At 35.2% G+C, this 20027-nt stretch overlaps 1 non-coding gene across 1 annotated transcript; it reads left to right on the forward strand.

Moving 5' to 3' along the window:
* The first annotated feature begins 840 nt into the window (after window positions 1-840).
* TRNAW-CCA (transfer RNA tryptophan (anticodon CCA)) lies at window positions 841-912 on the forward strand. The gene has a single exon. It is a non-coding gene; the product is annotated as a tRNA-Trp (tRNA).
* Window positions 913-20027: the final 19115 nt, after the last annotated feature.

Genomic DNA, 20027 nt, shown 5'->3' on the forward strand with positions numbered 1-20027 from the left:
TGTATTCACTGTCTCGTTGTATTTCATGAATGTATTCATATATTTTTTTTATTAATATAATTTATGTATTCAGATGTATATATGTATTCAAATTGCTCTATTTTTGTTGTATTTATCGGCTGGTAAAAAATATTCAGCATATTTTCTCTGAAGATTGCTATGTTTTTGGGTGTTTTTCAGTTGTGAATTTTTTTTTATAACTGAAAATACAAATTTTGTGTGTTATAATTGAGTTTGTTGAGTTATATTAGGAGTCTATTATGTTAATTGATTCACTTTCCGTTTAAAAACAACTGAATAGATCATGAATTGCGCTATTTATGTTACTGTATTCACAAATACATATCGTGAATACAGTCGAATACAATAATCCGTCTAGGTGTAATCCCCTGTTTCACACCGTGAATACAGTCGAATACAAAAATCTATCTAACTGTAATCTCATGTTTCACGCCTAGAAATGCTACTGTATTCATGAATACAGTAGCTTAAATACTCTAAAAAACCTGAAAATATAGCTATAGAAAATAATATAGTAAATAATATCTAACTAGCTAATAACCACTAAACAATAGTGGTTTATGAAAATTTCTCTTTATATAATTATATTGCAAAACCAATGCATTGCTATTTTTGTATCAAGCTAAACAATATCTTTAAGATGATGAAAATATCATTGTTCCACTACTTTTTATGAATATGTGTGTGACTTATAAAAATATAACCAAATGGAATTTTAAATCATGTAGGTATGACTGAGTTAGGTCCAAGTGTTACTAGGAGACATTTTAGTAATTAAGAATTTATATAAGATAATTGAGGAGCAGAACTTAACATCCGGGATCCGTGGCGCAATGGTAGCGCGTCTGACTCCAGATCAGAAGGTTGCGTGTTCGATTCACGTCGGGTTCAATCCTCCCGATCCTATATGATCCCAATTCTTTTTATTTGCTTCTTGTCTATTTCCTAAAGAAAAATATCCACATTTATCCCTTAATTTTTATTGTGGTTCAAACTAACCCAATTTGGGATTTTGTTATGTGGTCAAGTACAGAATACACGTGCAAACAGTAGTAATTAGGAATCTTAACAAACATTTAAACACCGAGATTTAGGGTGTGTTTGGTATGAATTTCATGAAAAATAAATGGTTTTATGTTTACCTTGAAAATGGTATTAATAATTATATTTGATTTTGTGGTTCTAACCAAGAGGTTGTGAGTTCGAGTCTCCCCAAGAGCAAGGTGAGAAGTTCTTGGAGGGAAGGATGCCGGGGGTCTATTTGGAAACAACCTCTCTACCCCAGGGTAGGGGTAAGGTCTGTGTACACACTACTCTCCCCAGACCCCACTAAGTGGGATTATACTGGGTTGTTGTTGTTGTTTGTGGTTCTAAAAATATGTGATTTATTTCAATACTAGTTGTTCGACAATAGATGCTAAGTGTAAGTAAAGAGAATAAGATATGCAAACAAATGATGTCGCAAGACTGGGCCTCGAGTTGGCTGGAACAGGGGGCCTCAAGGTCTAGTTAGGGCAGTTAGCAATGAATAATTGATGAAGAAACAATGATATCGAAGGCCTCGAAGATAGCCTTTTGCGGTTAATAATGGGCAATAAATGAACAAGTGATAAATTTGTAGAGTAATTGTTGAGCACGTTTAGGCAAGAAAAACAGAGAATGTTCTATTGTATTGAATATTCATGTGTGTTACAAAATGACAAGGGCCCCCTTTATATAGGAGAGGAGGGGGATCCCAACATAGTACATGACTAATAATGATAAGGAAATCTATTGGTACAGTTGTATAATGGCTCAGAATGGATTTGTACTATTCTTGCAGACTTGGTCAGCTCTAACCACGTATTCTTGGAAGTTTTCCCGCCTTTCCATGACGATCATCGATTTGTACTGCTCCGAGATTGACCACAGTGAACCTTCGATATGTTCCCTCGAGGACGCACCTCGGGGTCACACTTCAAATTCTGCTTCGAGCTTCTCGAGGTCGGACGTGAAGTGCCACAGTAGCCACAAAGTCGAACTCCCCGATTTTAGCCATATACATTTTATCACTTATTTTCTATTGTTTGGTTGGTGAGTGGAAAATATTTTTTAGTGTTTGGTTAGAGAGTGGAAAATATTTTTTTATGCTACTTTCCTCACTCCCCTTCCCCAAGCCCTCATGTTTCCTCCCCACCCCCCTCCCCCACCCCCTCCCCCCAAAAAATTAACGTTTTTAGTACTTTATTTTCTTCAAAAATTTAATTATTCTTCTAAAAATTCACACAAACCCAAATGAGCTAATGTGCTGCTTTACTTTTTTACAAAAAATAATATTGAAATTTGTGCTCCATAATTAAAAAAGAAAATACTCTTTTTTTGGTTGATAAATAAAGTACTCTTTCTACAACATGAAAATAAAGTACTCATTTTGTTGAAATAAAAGAAAATATTTTTCTTACATCATGAAAAGAAAAGGCTTTTTTTGTTGAAATGAAAGAAAATGATTTTTACTACATCATTTTATTGAAATGAAAGAAAATACTTTTTCTACATCATGAAAAGAAAGTAATTTTTTTGTTAAAATAAAAAAAAATTATCATGAAAAGAAAATACTCATTCGTTGAAATGAGAAAAAAAATCTATCTATAACATAAAAAGAAAATACTATTAAAAATATTTTTATTTTGGATGGGGGAGAGGGTGAGGGGGTGGGCGCATGAGTGGGGGTGTGGGAGTGGGTTGGTGGGATGGAGAATATGGTGGAAAAGTTTGAAAAATATTTTCCCTTCTCTTGATAGGGAAAATATTTTTCTCCAATTGAAGGAAAATGAGTTAATGAGGAAAATATTTTCCAATACATTTAAGCCAACGAAACATGGAAAAATTAAAAAATATTTCCTGAAAATATTTTCCTTCATACCAAACACACCCTTATAGTTAGGTCTTTCGCACAATGTTTGTGAGTTCAATTCCCTCTACGCTTTTCCTTTTCTCCCTTCCTAATTTTCTATGTAATTTTTAAGACATGCAAACACTATTTAGCAAGACTAAAAGTTTTTATATTACAGTCAGACCTCTCTATAACAACATCCTTATATAATAGACATTCACTATAAAAGTCGAGTAATTCTCGAAACTGAATATTACATTATGTTATAATATATGTCCTCTATAACAACACTTCACTATAGCAGCCAAGAAATTTCGGAACATACGAGGGTGTTCTAGAGAGGTTTGACTGTATATCATAATAGATAATTTCCTCTCCTAATAGAATATAGCTATGCCTCAATTTTGAGTAATTTAGAGTTGGCTATGTGATTCTTATTTCACTCTACTAAAGCTGCTAAGTCTACAGTAACAACAATAATAATATGCTCACTATAGTTACATAAGTGGGGTCTGTAGAGGACATTGTATACACAAATACTACTCCTACTTTAAGAAGGTAAAGATGTTATTTCCCATAATCACATCAGGTAGGATAAAGAAAAAACGACAAATTTTTCTCAATTTAGATTCCTAAATATTAGGAGTTTCTAGATAGCTTAAATTAAGAAAGATTCAATAAATAAATTTTTTCTTACTTTAAAATCCTAAATTAGGTAAATAATTAAATTACAATTTTATCCGATATAAAGTCTAATTTTAAAGGGTAAGAAAGGTGAACGACATTTTGTTAAGGGCATTCGTGTTTTTAATATAGTATAAATATAGATTAGGGCTTTCTTGCTTGCTGAATTGCAGTGGCTAGTCAGAGACAAGAATTTTGGGGGTGAATCCATCTTCGTTCTAAAGTGGACCTTCTTGTTAGCTTTGCGGAGAGGTGTTTAGCATCTGCAGTATCGTCTAAATACTATCAATATGTTAGTTCCGCGCTTATACTAGTTGTTCTTCTGTCTATTGCTGCAATTTGCTTAGTTTCCATTCGCGTTATATGTTAGTATGTATTTTGTTTACTATTCTCCGTGCTTTATAAATTGACCACACCTTTAATTGTATTTTAACTATTATTGTTTGTCTTAGGTCTCCAGTCATGACATTCTTACATTCTGGACAGACAGTTGCTGAAGGAGAGTTTTGACCGATATTGCTATTCCTAAAGAGACTTTTTTTGTTAATTTTGTTTGGCCAGCTTGGTTTATTAGTTTAACTGTCTAAGTAGATGGTTAGGTTTGTGATTTTCATTTCTATTAGCTCACCTCCATTGAATTGAAGGCATGTTTTTAGTGGGTTGCCTGTTATTTTTATTTTTATTTTTATTTGCTCAACTCCATTGAATTGAAGGCATGTTTCTACTGTTACATTAGTCGTCTTTAACTATTATTTTTGGTACAAGTCATGGATGGCTTTAGGTTAAGGCCACTAAAGCTTCTGCTTTAAGCCTCCAAGAGACAAAGGACCCCCGAAACTTTTTTTATTAGTTATAATTATTTATATTAGTAAGATATTTTTAAACTTAACAAAACATTAATATTTTGTTTCATTACACTACATTGGTTCTGATTTTCAAATATTTTATTAGTAGATATGAACATTTAAAAAATTTAACTCAAAACTTTAGAATATTAGACAATGTTATACTATGGTATCCAAAAAAAGAATACTTAAAATCTTGAAAGAAAATTTGTTAAGACCATATAATTTTTTTGGTTATCTAAATTAATCGTGTCTATTTATCTAGCCGTTGTCACATCACTAATATTATTTACTCATATCTTTTTAAGTTTTGGCTTTGGATAACATGAGTTTTCCAAGACCCTATACCTATTACTCGTGTCTATTTATCTAGCCGTTGTGTGCATGATTGATTGCAAAAAAAATTTATTTTGTGTCTCATACAACTGACACTAGTTGTATGAGGCAACTTTTTTGTCTCACAATTTCGTGGACCCAGATTTTTGTGGACCCAAAAGTGTAAGATTGGAGTCCACAAATTTATGAAATAAAAATACAACTAGTGTCAGTTGTATGAGACACAAAATAAAACTTCTCCAAAAGTACTAGGAGGATTTTTTTTCCCAAGTGGGAGCTCATAAAACTAGCATACAAACTTTTTGGATCTACCAACTAGAGTTGTCACGCTAGAATAGTCAAAAGTGAAAAGCGCCAGAGTCTGTCGGAGATTTAAGCACAAAGCAAAATAAAAGCGCAGGCTTTAGCGAAAAAAGTGTTCATGAAAAAAAATTAAAAAATATAAATGAATGCTAGGAAATATAACTATAAACACAAACAATAATTAATTGGACAAAAGAATGAAAAGACTATAATTAACCTTTAAGTAATGTTATTGTGTACTTAAAGTAGAGGTGTTTAACGAGGGGGCTGGAATGGGCTGAACAAAAAAAAAATCATTTGTTAATGGACCGGGTTGGTTAGCGGGTTGGTGATAGCGGGCTGATAGCGGGTTGGAAATTTGCGGGTTTTTGTGGGCCCATCCGGGTTCGGGCTTAACGGGCTCGGGCGGGCTGTGCTAATATTTTTTTTAATTAAATTTTGTTAGCAACGATACACAAATTAAAAAATAAATAAAAATAAATAAAATTTTTAACCCGTTAACGGGCTGAACCGGGTTGCAGCCCGTTAGCAACCCGTTAATGGGTTAGCAGGCTTAGCGGATTCCGGTGCACCGGTATCCAAAATGTGTCCGTCTAAAATCCGCTCCCCGTCCAACCCGTCCCAGCCCGCCTTATATGCTACAGTGCCGGGCCGAACCGGGCTGACCCGAGCCGAATCGGGCTAAAAACAAGTCAGCCCGGCCCGATTAACAAGTTTAACTTAAAGACAGAACCCACCAGCGAAGGTGTATAAACCTTGGCGCCTTAACACCACACTAAAACACCAATTACGCGGGGCGAAGCGCACGCTAAGCTTTAGAGCTTAAGTGCGCTTTAAGCAAGCCTATAACAACACTGCTACTAGCTTTATAGAAATTCTTGCATATATATATAAGCAATTTTTGTTCCTTGTATTGAATTTATTATGTAAGAACGCATAATCTTATCCGCATTCTGCTATTCTTTTTTACGCCCCATCTACTTTCGTAAAGGGCAGCCCGGTGCACTAGACTCCCGCTATGTGTGGGATTCAGAGAAGGGCCAGATCACAAGGGTATATCGTACGCAGTCTTGCCATGCATTTCTTCAAGAGACTATTTCCATGGCTCGAACCTATGACCTGTTGGTCACAAGCAGCAACTTTACTAGTTACCCCAAGGTTCCCGGTCACAGGTTGGCAATAAGAATCGCATATTCTGCCGGGTATGCCAGAATTATTATTTTTACGTTTGTTGAGCGATACTCGCTTTGAACCGAAGGTCTATCGAAAATAAAATATCTACCTGCACAAGGTAGGAGTAATACTGCATATTCACAAAGTAGTTGCAGTAGGTACATGTCAAAGGATGGCATAAGTTTTATCATATTCTTTTTTCCCTTCATATGGCTGTCAAAATTGGCTTTACAGAAATTTAACCAAATTTATGTGCATACTTATTGTTGTGGATAGCGAGGGAGTGGATTATTTGAATTAGACTACTAGCTTACGATGATATATTTTATTCTAATACAAATCTCATTTGCTTTATACTTTATCTATACCTGTGTATTACATGTTTCAATCGGAAAGTATTATAAGTTAGAATAGTTTACATTGTCTAACATTATTTCGCGCAAACAACATGAGTAAACTCGTACAAGCAAAGATTCAATAATATCTTGAAAAGCGACGATTTAGCTATATCACTAGACAACCCAACATGGAAGATCAATTTAGATTAGAATGATAAAATATGTGCAGCGACGGAACCAAAATTTCAACTTTAAAAATAAATTTTAGAACGGCTTTAAGTGCTAATAACTAAATTCTACATTTAAGATTAAGAGTATTTAATAAAAAATTTAGCACATTATATTGTTTTAGCTAAAGTGTCTGGGTTTAACTAAACCCATAACTGGGCTTCTCACTCCGCCTCTGACTGCATGTAGCTATATGTATAGACATTATTGTTGATAATTGTTGGTAATGTGTCAAAAGACTTTTCCATGTGGCATTGGTTTAGAAGATTGTGTGACAAATGGCTCTACTAAGCCAAGTGACTATGAATACCTACGATGTAACATTTTGCATGAAGATATGTAGCCAAATGGCTAAGCCATAAACTAATGGCAATCATCTTTCATGCAATCAAACATTTGGAAATTTAAGAAGACCCCAAGTACCTCTATAAATAGCCTTCTTGTCATCCGTATGATATCAACAAAAAATGGGTCTTTTTTACACTTTCTTAGCTAATCATTGCTTTCTTCTTTAGCTAATCATTTCTATAATTATTATTCTCACTATTGGCAAAATCATTATCTGTTGTTATTATTTCTTCCCTCCGGTTTATTCTAACTTGTTTGATTTATTATTTAATTTTGTTGATTCATGTATCCTCTAAATAAATAGAGATGAGCTTGTTTAATCCTGGGAAAAACATTTCACATTGTTGAAATAGTTTCTTAGGATAGTGCCTAGCACGACTCAAGCCAATTCATGTGTATGCTTACAAATAATATTATTGAATTATTATCATCGTTATTTTCTGGTGTCATTTCCCTACAATCTAAGAAACTATGGCAAGTAATTCTACTACAGAAATTTTTGATGGTGCTACCAATTTTGGTGTTGTCTCTATTGCAACTGTTCCAGCTGTCCTGCCAAATATCCATGGTGTTGCAAATATGTTATTGCATTCACAACTTTGGCACTTACTAATGTCAAAACACAGGTATGTAAATTGATATGGTTACATATCCAATGCTAAAATTAACACCTTCAAGAAAAATGCACCTCAATGCAAGAGAAGAGTTGGGATAAATGATAATCTCGCTAAGTCAAAATTAAATTTGACTAAAGCGGATAGTATAATTCTTGCGGTTATTTTCCAAATAAATAATGTGGCCAATGTGAGAGATTGAGTGATAGACTTTGGTGCTACTAGGCACATTTGTGCAAACAAAAATAATTTTTTGTCTTACACTCAAGTTGAGGAAGGAGAAGAAACTATTTATCTTGGTGACTCAAGAACAACTCTTGTTCTTGAGAAAGGAAAAATTCTTCTCAAACTCATATCTGGTAAAAATCTAGCATTGAGAGATGTATTGCATGTTCCTAATATCCAAACCAATTTGGTTTCTGTGGGATTATTAGAAAAAGTTGGAGTGAAAGTTTCTTTCGAGAATGATGAGGTCGTATTGACCAAAAATAATATTTTTGTGGGCAATGGATATTGTAATCATGGTTTATTTATGCTTAATGTTTCCGATACTAGATATGAAAATGCATCTTCTTCTGCTTATATGGTTGAGTCTGTTTCTTTATGGCATGCTAGACTATGACATGTTAATGTTGCGTATATAAAGAAAATGCAGTCGCTAGGATTAATATCTAGTTTAGACTCAAATAATATTAACAAGTGTGAAATATGTGCTGAAGCTAAAAGTACTGGAAAGACCTATTTTTCTGTAAATAGAGAAACTGAATTGTTATCTTTAATTCACACTGATTTAGGCGATTTGAAGCAGACTATAACTAGAGGTGGTAAAAGATATTATGTGACTTTTATTGATGATTTTTCTAGATATACTAAGTTGTATTTGCTTAGAAATAAAGATGATGCATTTAATGCTTTTATTTCTTATAAAACTGAGGTTGAAAATCAACTTAGTAGAAAAATCAAGAGAATTAGATCAGATAGAGGTGGAGAATATTTATCTTTAAATGATTTTTGTGAAAAGAATGGAATAATTCATGAAGTAACTCCGCCTTATTCACCTGAGTCAAACGGAATAGCTGAAAGAAAAAAATAGAACATTAAAAGAGATGATGAACTCTATGTTAGTTAGTTCTAATGCTCCTGATAATTTATGGGGTGAAGTTATATTATCTACATGTCACTTATAAAATAGAATATCACATAGAAGAACTGACAAAACTCCTTATGAATTGTGGAAAGTTTATAAACCTAATTTGAAATATTTAAAAGTGTGGGGGTGTCTTGCTAAAGTTCTTTTGCCTGAACCTAAAAAGAGAAAAATAGGTTCTAAAACTGCCGATTGCATGCTAATTGGATATGCTGCATATAGATTTCTTGTTTTAAAAAGTGATGTGCTTGATTGCAATACTATAATTGAGACAAAGAATGCTGAGTTCTTTGAATATATTTATCCATTATCTGATAAAATTTCTCATACACCTGTTGAAACAAATAGTGAAATTACCTCTAATGAGGAATTGAGAAGGAGTAAAAGGCCTTAGAAAGAATATTTTTCATATGGAAATGATTTTCAAACTTTTCTTGTCGATAATGAACCATCAAATTATTTTAAAGCTATATCTTCTTCAGATGCTAAATATTGGAAAGAGGCAATAAAAGTTGAAATTGATTCTATTAAGAAACATGGATTTTAACTGATTTACCTCCTGGTGCAAAACCTATTGGTTGTAAATAGATTTTTAAAAAGAAATTTAATCCTGATGGATCTTTAGATTAATATAAAGCTCGGTTAGTAGCAAAAGGTTTTTCTCAAAAACAAAATATAGATTATTTTGATACATTTGCACGAGTGACTAGAATTTCTTCTATTCTAATTTTAATTGCCTTAGCTTCAATCCGTAAGCTTTTTATCCACCAAATGAATGTGAAAACTACTTTTCTAAATGGTGATTTAGAAGAAGAGATTTATATGGTTCAACCTGAAGGCTGTGTCATTCTTGAATAAGAAAATAAAGTTTGTAAATTAATTAAATCTCTTTATGGCCTTAAACAAGCTCCTAAGTAGTGGTATGAGAAATTTGAACAAGTCTTACTGAGAGACAGTTTTTCTTCAGTTGAGGTGGATAAATGTGTTTATACTAAAGTGGTAGACAATGATTATGTGATAATATGTTTGTATGTTAATGACATGCTTATATTTGATACAAATTTAAATATTATGCAAAGTACAAAATTATTTTTGTCTGCTAATTTTGATATGAAAGATTCGGGTGAAGTAAATAAAACGTTGGGAGTTAAAGTTATAAGGAGTGAAGATGGAATAATGTTGTCTCAAGAACATTATATTGAGAGACTTCTTAAGAAGTTTGAATTTTTTAATGTCACATTTGTGAGCACTCCTTTTGATGCTAACTCTCAGTTGAAAAAGAATAATGGTGATCTAGTTGCTCAGTTTAAATATGCTCAAATTATTGGGAGTCTGATGCATTTAATGAATTTTACAAGGCCTGATATAGCTTATGATGTGTTTAGACTGAGTAGATATACTCATAATCTCAACAGAGAGCATTGGTATACATTAGATAGACTAATAAAATATTTGAGAGGAACTATGAATTATGGTATCCTATATAGTGGATTTCCTTTTACTTTAGAAGGGTACAGTGATGCAAACTGGATCTCTGATTCAGATGAGACAAAATCCACTAGTGGTTATGTATTCACCCTTGGTGGTGGTGCAATATCGTGAAAATCAACTAAACAGACGATCATTGCTAGATCGACTATAGAATCAGAGTTTGCAGCTCTCGAGTTAGCTGGTTCTGAGGCTGAGTGGCTAAGAAACTTCTTAGCTAATATCTCTTTAATAAAGGACGTATTGCCTCCTGTGACTATGCATTGTGATTGTCAAGCGGAAATAGCTATTGCAAAGAATAATCTTATAATTATTAAAGTAGACATATGAAATTGAGACATGATGTCATAAAACAGTTGTTGAGAGATGAAATAATTTCCATTGACTATGTGAAGTTAGAGATAAATTTGGTCGATCCTCTGACTAAACCCGTAGGAAGAAAATTAATTCTTCAAACCTCAAAAGAGATGGGGTTAAAGACGACGTGTTGTCAATAGAGATGGTAACCCGACCTATGTGATTGGAGATCCCATGAAGTAGGTTCATATAGGTAATAACAAGTCGATATTAGCACTGATGCACTAAAAGAGAGTCCCTGGTTGCTACTAATTGAGAGGTTGAGCTATAACTCTTAATGAAATTCATAGTCCTTATGAATGGTGTATTTAAAAGCAGTATACACTTGATGAATTCACCTATATGAGAGTGGAGTGGGACGCTCCTATGAGATTTTGGCCTAGTCTCTAGAGCTATCATGAATAACCAGACACGCGCATGGCCTATTGGGCACAAAACCGCGTTGAACAGCAAAATTATCGGGGGTCAGAATGTGATTGATAAAATCTTTGACTTACAATAAGAATTATTAGTTCATAGAAATATTATACTTCACCAGTAGTTTTGTGAGTTAAATTTTATTGATCTAAGTTTGGTTCATAGTCCAGAAAACACCAAACCTATTACATTTAGATCATGCAAATTCAACAAGTCTTACTCTTTCCTACTCCGTATTCCTAAACAAAAAAAGTCTTTTGATGTGGGGGATTGTTGATAATTGCTGGTAATGTGTCAAAAGACTTTTTCATGTGGCATTGGTTTAGAAGATTGTGTGACAAATGGCTCTACTAAGCCAAGTGACTATGAATACCTATCATGTGGCATTTTGCATGAAGATATGTAGCCAAATAGCTAATCCATAAACAAGTGGCAATCATCTTTCATGCAATCAAACATTTGGCAATTTAAGAAGATCCCAAGTACCTCTATAAATAGTCTTCTTGTCATCCATATGATATCAACAAAAAATGGGTCTTCTTTACACTTTCTTAGCTAATCATTGCTTTCTTCTTTAGCTAATCATTTCTATAATTATTATTCCCACTATTGGCCAAATCATTATATGTTGTTATTATTTCTACACTCCGGTTTATTCTAACCTGTTGGATTTATTATTTAATTTTGTTGATTCATGTATCCTCTAAATAAATAGAGATGTACTTGTTTAATCCTGGGGAAACATTTCACATTACTGAAATAGTTTCTTAGGACAATGCCTAGCACGACTCAAGCCAATTCGTGTGTATGCTTACAAATAATATTATTAAATTATTATTATCGTTATTTTCCGATGTCATTTCCCTACAATTATAACTAATATGTTAGTTTAAGAACCAAAATTTCATACACTAATGTTGACCGATGGGTTAATAAGGGGAGGTCACCTCAGGCAGACTGAAAATCAAAAGCATATACAATTATGATAATTCAGGGATGAAACTTCGAGTCCGAAACCAAAATGTGGTTCTTTTGGACTCAAACTACACAAATAAGTGGTAAAAAAGGTTATATTTTTATATATAACGTCACAATACCTGGCGCTATACATCAACAGTAACGACACCGTTAATGTATAGCGCCAGGTATTGTGGCGCTACACTGTAAAATCTGACACGGACAGGTATAGCGCCACAATAGCTGGAGCTATACATAGATCATTAATGTATAGCGCCAGGTATTGTGGCTCTATACTCCTTTTTCCTGGCCCCACCAATAATTCCAGACTTCAATAATTCAAAAGCGTATAGTGCCAACTTTTTTGGCGCTATACATATATATATAAAAAAAATTCCAGCTAGCCATTTCCTTTATAAAGATGTATAGAAATTCATCCAAAAATAAAGATTGTATAGAAATTCATCCAAAAATTTTTTTAACTCTTGTTGAAACGTTTATTGTTCTTAAATTCTCCAGCATTTTTTCATTATGTCTGAAGAGCGTAGAATAAGAGTTTCATTATATTTGGGGGGGTGAGGTTGTGATGGAGAATAACTCTGTGGGCTACAGTTTACCTGCTCAGTGGCATGTTAAATTGCCACTTACAATAGAGTACGATAAATTGATATCGTTGTTATGCAAAAAACTGAGGGTGAGGAAACGTTCAGTGATACTTAAAGTAACCGGAAGATATCCGTATTCCGTCACTCCGCAAGGGGTTGCTTTTTACTCGGGGTTTAACATCGACAATGATGAAACTTTGAGTGATTTTCTTAGGATTCTGGACGAATGCCAGAAATTTCTTGTAATCACAATGTTGGAGATGTACGTGAAGGTCGAAGACGTTCCAAAAAATGAGGTTGTGCGTAGCAGAGATAACCCTCAGTCATCAGGTGGTTATTCTGGAGCAGTTTTTGCCGGACAGGTTCCGGATGAAAGAGTTTTCATTGATTTAAACTTATCACCGCCGGTGAATGAGCAACGAGAAAATAATTTATACCTTGCTTTCCATAATTCACAAGACAAATGGTAAACTTCAATTTTCATTTGTGTTAATTATGTATATTTTTGGCGTATTGAATTTGTATTAACGCTCATATATTTAATAGGGGGTACCGGCCGGATATGAATTTTACAAGTGGCCCATCCGGTAGTCATCACCTAATGAAAACGTCCATCATGGAATTTCATCACATTACGACTTGTAAGTGAAGTGATATAGCCATATGGAAATCATTTATTAATTCAGTAGCTTATATTTTTGTTGGTTGTGCGGTGAAAACGAGCAAGTTGAACCACCCGCACTCACTCAATTGATGAAAAACGATGTATTACATCGGGATCTAGCAGATGCACAGAGTGAGGAACAAAACAGAGATTACGATAACAATGCTGATGAATCCGAAGACGAGACACCCTTTTTTTGTGAGGATGGTGATGAACAGGATGAGGAGGAAGGACCTGATTTAAAGAGAGACCCCCCTAGACGAAGAGTGTATGAGTCCGAAGTGTCGTTTCATTCAAGGGAGATTCCTTACATTGATAACTTGCCAACCGTGCCGGATGTGGAAGCTCTCACAAGGGATTTTGATGAAATCCAGACAGCAATGTGAGATGAGTCTAGACCAACGGTGCTTGCAAAGGGGATGCTTTTTCCTGATAAAGCACGCTTAAGCAGGGCTTGTAAAATGCACAACGTAAAAGAGTGTCGTGAGATGCAGGTATAGGAGTCAAGTCCGATGGTATACAAGAATGTTTGCTGCAGGTGGTTTTGGCCATGTAATTGGATGTTGTGTGCGACCAAGAAGAAGACAGGTATGTGGAAAGTGGGTAAATACATTCTCACCCACACATGCGAAATGGACACATTCAACGGGAATCACTTCAACTTGGATATTGAATTGATATCTCTTGCACTTATTCCGCACCTCGAAGCATCCATAAGGTAATCAAAGAGTGCATTACATCAGTCCACCAGGAATATGGCCATACCATTACGAAAAGAAAGGCATTTCTTGGGCGCAAATGAGCGTTTGAAATTATCTACGGTAATTGGGATAGGTCATTTGCATCTTTGCCAAAGTACATGGCCGCACTGCAGCACTTTAACCCCCGGACAGTTGTTGAATGAAAGCTTGAGCAGAGTCCGAGAACACAAAAATACATATTCAATTAAGTGTTTTGGGCGTTTAAGCCAGCAATTGATGGTTTTTCGCATTGCCGGCCCGTAATATCCATAGACGGAACTCATGTCTATGGAAAGTACGATATCAAGCTATTGATAGCCGTAGCAGTGGATGCTAATGGACAGATATTTCCTCTAGCTTTTGTTGTTTGTGCCAATGAAAGCATAGAGACGTGGACGATGTTTTTGAACCACTTGAAAGAGCACGTTGTCAAATAGCGTTCAGGTATTTGTCTAATATCTGATCGGCACGGTGGTATATTAAGTTTTGTGGAGAACTTGCCTGCATGGCAAGAACCTTACGCATACCACTGTTACTGTGTGAGGCACTTTAAGGCCAATTTCCAGAAGGCACATCCCAACAAGGATCTACATGATTTGATGTGGATGGCAGCAATAGACCACCAACAGCATAAATTCCGGAGGCATATGGATTCTATCAGGCAAGAAGACGAGGCAGCCTATCGTTCGTTAATGCGACATGACCCTGAAAAGTGGACGTTGCATGCGGATAGTGGTAGACGATGGGGAATTCTTACTACAAATGTGTCAGACTCCTTCAACGGGTTATTGAAGTCGGCAAGAGGATTGCCCGTCACAGCCATGGTGTAGACGTCGTTCAAGCAGATGGCGGAGAGGTTTGTTGAGCGGTCTGCAGCTGCAACGAAATTGATGGAGAGGGGTATTGAATTTATGCCAGTGCCTATGAAGAGATTTGATAAATACAGACGGCGAGCACATTGGCATTCATTTTTGCAGTATGATAACGAAAGAAGTGTTTTTGAAGTTCGCACCGCTATCCATAATAATCGAGGTAATAATGTACATACTGTAAATAAATTTGCAAGGTTATGCTCCTGTAGGAAATGGTCCATCTACCACATGCCTTGCTCACATGCCATCAAGTGTTTTCAGTGTGTTGGTTATGCGGAGACCAACTATGTTGATCAACAATATAGTGTTTCCAAGTACCTAAACACATATAGTGGTCAGTTGCAGCCAGTGGGTGCTGAGCATTATTGGCCTCCGGAACCATTTAAAATGGTGTGTAACAAGTCCTATTTGCGTAAAAGACAGGTGCAGAAGAGAACGCGTATACGGAACCAAATGGATGTTAGTAACACTGTTTATGCACGCAAATGTTGTATATGCTCGCAAACAGGACACGACCGTTGTAAATGTCCTTCAGGTAGTTTGGGTGGCAAAACTAATCAAGCCCGTAGTGAGTGTTCTTCTAGTGTACCTAACTACCCATGAGTTGACGTTGTAATAATTAGTTGTTATGTCTATGTTGCAAGATTTATGGAATAAAATTATGTTTGTTAACTATGATTTGTACTTTTTCATTTTACCTATTTAAATAATAATTTAATAAAATTATTTGTATATGTATTATGTGTATGATGTCTTGTCGAACTGAAAAAACTGACCAGCTGACATAAAGTTGTCTTGTCAACATCATGATATTTAACACGCAAAATATAACGCCATTAGATAGTACGTTATGTGTGTCTTGTCTTGTCGAACTGAAAAAGCTGACCAGCTGACATAAAGTTTGTAAAAACGTGATTTTTGTCCTATGTGAGAATTACTCCCAAAAATTCAAAATAAAATAATTTTCCTTTGTGTGCAATTTTGAGAATTTTCGTGGTATTTTTGGATAATTATTGGTATTTGTCTGTGCATATTTATTTGTTAAATTAATAAAAATACAAAAATATGTCGCATTTACATGTAGGATTTAATTCTACAATTAGGAGCAATTAAGTTTGTTTTTACAAGAACAAAAAAATCATAAAAATAATGTACGTTGCATTTTTAGCATTTAATGTCTAAATTGTGTGATTTTATCGTAATTGTTATTTAATTGTGTGTTAATTGTTATTAAGAGTTAATTTGCACTTTTATAAATTAATTTAGTTCTATAGGATAATTAAGACTTTTTAGAATTTAGTTTTAGTTTAAGAAAAAATAAAAGAAGAAAAAAAAAACAATTAAAGAAGAAGAAAATCAGATTGGGCCACCTTTTAATTTAAATCAACTAGGCCCAAACCAAATAACCCCCACCGGGTCGACCCGACCCAGTCCGCCCCATAACCCAAACAAATCCCAACCCCCCTTCTTCCATTTTTTCATTTTTCATTTTGAAAACCCTAACCTAAAGCCACCCTCCCTCTCTTCTTCTTCTCCAAACCAACCCCCCAGCTCCAACGCCCCCCTCCCATGGCTGCCCCTTCCCCTTCACATCGTCACCTCCATCCTCACGTCTAAACGACCCCTCCAGTCGCGAAAAAAAAAAACAGTCGACCCCCCCCCTCGTCCGCCATTGACGAGCAGCAGCGCTGCTGCGTCGACCCCCAACTTCACTTGTTGCTTCTTCTTCTTCATCTCACGCTGCTGCTTTGACGTCCAGCAGCAACCACGACTGATGTGTCTTCTTCTTCGCCAGCTAGCAGCCATCCAATCACCGTAAAAACCATCACCAAACTAGCAGCCCTCACGTCCGTCGATCTCCAGCTTCAGCTTCCATGTCCATGGCTGCCTTCTCCTTCATCCAGTTGCGATCTCCGACCAGCAGGTCCTCCCCACGACTAGCTGCTCAAAACACACACACACAGCCTCACGTCCAAACAACCATATCTGTCTCGTCGTTCTTCAGGTTCAATCTGTCAAGGTCGTCGTTTGTCGTTCTGAGTTTGTCGAGGTTAAAAGAGAAGGTGGGTTTTCGTTGAGTCGAGATCCGGTACGTCGAGGTTGTTGTCTGAGTTTCTGTTCCGTTGCGGTCATTTCCGGTTAGTTGGTTTAAGTTTCATTTCTGTCTGTATTTTGTTTGATATTCTCGGATCTGAAATCAGTATATGTTTGATTCTTTTCTTGTTCGTTGTTTATCATTTCTTGATTATTTCCTCAGTTTGTTTTTATTCATTTGTTCTTGTTTAGTTTAATATAGAAGTGTGTTGGTTGTAATGTTGTTAGATTTAATTTGAAGTTCAATTGATTATTGAGTTTAGTGACTTGAATCTACTTGTTTGTTATGTTCAATTTGTTACTGTTATTGAATCGGAAAGTATGTTTGTTGTTAAAAATATTGTTCAGTCAAAATGATTTCAGTTGTTTCTTTATTGTTCATCATATGGTTTGGTTCTCTGAATCCTTAGTCTTTGTTTTGATGATACTTGACATAATCTGATTTTCTAGCTTAAATTTGTTGATGAAATTTGATTAGGAATTGGTTATAGCTGATGGGGTAGAATGGTAAATTGCAGTATTTTCAGGGGTAGAATGGTAATTTCAGTAATTTCAGAGGGGTATTTTTGGAATTTAAAATTTGAACAATTATTTAATTTGAGTGTTCTGTCCACTAAGCGCTAATATATTAAAATAATACATAAAATAATACGTAGTGGGGGACAAGACATAATGGTGGGGAATAATATATTTGTTTAATATAGTGAGGGACAAAGCATGCGGTAGTGGAGAATAAGGGAATTAAATAAAGAAAAGATATGTGTTAGTGGGAATTAATACATTGTTTAATATAGTGGAGGACAAAACATTAGGTAGTGGAATTCAAAAGGGGGATGGGTAGAAGATGGTGGGATTTAATTTAAGTGCTTCAAAGTTTGGCTATAAAGAAGGAGAGCTTGACACAAATAAGAGGAGGTTTTCTAAATATTAAGAGATTGGAGGAGGGATCCGGAAATATTGAAGGAGATTCGAAGACGGATTTTTTTGAAGAGAGTGTGAGAAAATTTACTGAATATTAAGAGAGATTTGAGAATTTTTCGGAATAGAAAAAAAACATTCTGGAAATTTAAAGAGAGAATAGTATACACCCGATATACAATCTGCATACACTGGATATACAGAGGGGTCAGAATTTAAAGGTTAAACATTAACTGGTCTTTCAATCTAAATAGGGTTCACTTTGTTTCTGCCCATTGATTGTTGTTGGCATTTTTGGATTTTCATTTGTTTTGTTCTTTGAGTTTGGTTGGTTATTTGCTACTACTTCACTAGTTATTGCTGGATTTTTGCTTGATTTTAAAATCTGTCACTGATTTCTCGTTGCTGGTTGTTACTGGTTGTGGGGTGTTGTTGTTGTTATATGCTACTACATTTCTGCTGATCTTCCTCTTCTTTTACTTCCAATATCAGGTACACAACTGACACGCTGGTTACTGTAAGCTGAAACATGAAGCATGAATATGAAATGAAGAGTTGAAGTTCTGAATTTATCTTAGTTATATTCTGAATTTTAGTTGTATATATACATTATTTAGCTTCCTCTAATCAGAATCATGTAGTTGTTTAACATATATAATGGAACATCTGACAGTAGCTTAGTGGACGAACTGTCTATGTATTGATAGTAAAAAAATGGTGTAGCAGCTCTGTTCAGTTAGTTCGTTATTGTTTGATGATTATCATGTCTCAAAAAGCATGTTAGCTGATTTAGACTATTCTTAAACATTCAATAGTTAGCTCATTAAACGAATAGCCCGTTTCGAAACTTGTAGAAATATTGTTTAGCTAGATACTATTGGTTAATTTCAGCATGTAAATGGTTTAGGATAAAAATTAGATTGCCAAGTTCTATAATTTGCAAACTGTGAGCATGCGTAGTATAATGTAACTAGGAAGTAACATGTGAATGAGATGGCCCAGGTCCAGTTTTGTGCCATACACGTTGGGCCTGGGCCCACGTTGGCCAACTGGCTGTCCATTTTGTGTTTACATTCTGATTTAACAAATTGCGTTCGGAACCCGACTATAACAACTCGTAAGCATGTAAATAAATTAAGACATTTTCTCTTTCATTTTTAGAGACAAATTTAATAGAAAAAATGTAGGCACTTTAGGATTATCCTTTTAAAATAAACGAGATGAGCCTCGCCCAATAAAACGCACAAGTTGCGGTGCCCTCAATAATTTGTTTTAAAATACTTAGACTTCAGGATGGGTCGTTTAGCAAAATTTCACGGCCCTGCCCAAAATAATGATACGCTAGTCGCTTTAGGCGCGTATTTAATAAGGTTATCTTCTTAAACTCGGGTGCACATTTATGTGACCCAAATCCAAATATCAATAGAGTTGAAATGTGCCAACAACCACGGGTGCATTGATGTGACGTGGTTCGAGATGTATTTTCACGATGTTGCAATTCTCGATAATAATAATAATAATAATAATAATAATAATAAAAGCGATAAAGAGTTAAAATTCACACATATGTCCAACATGTATTATATCAGATAATCAAGCCGAATATGACAGTTGAGCGACCGTGCTAGAACCACAGAACTCGGGAATGCCTAACACCTTCTCCCGGGTTAACAGAATTCCTTATCGGATTTCTGGTGCGCAGACTGTTAAACAGAGTCAATATTTTCCTCGATTCGGGATTAAACTGGTGACTTAGGACACCATAAATCTCCCAAGTGGCGACTCTGAAATAAATAAACAAATCCCCTTTCGATTGTCCTTTAATTGGAAAAACTCCCTTCCGCGTCCCTTTGCGGCGACGCGGGTGAAAAAGGAGGTGTGACAGCTCTGGCGACTCTGTTGGGGACTTTAGCTAGAACCACTGGTTCAAGGTTAGAAATTCGAGCTTAGAATAATTGTTGTATTTGGCTTTATCGTATGATTGAGTTTAAATGTGCAAAATGATG

Source organism: Nicotiana sylvestris, chromosome 12 (assembly GCF_000393655.2).
Source record: "Nicotiana sylvestris chromosome 12, ASM39365v2, whole genome shotgun sequence".
NCBI lineage: Eukaryota > Viridiplantae > Streptophyta > Magnoliopsida > Solanales > Solanaceae > Nicotiana > Nicotiana sylvestris.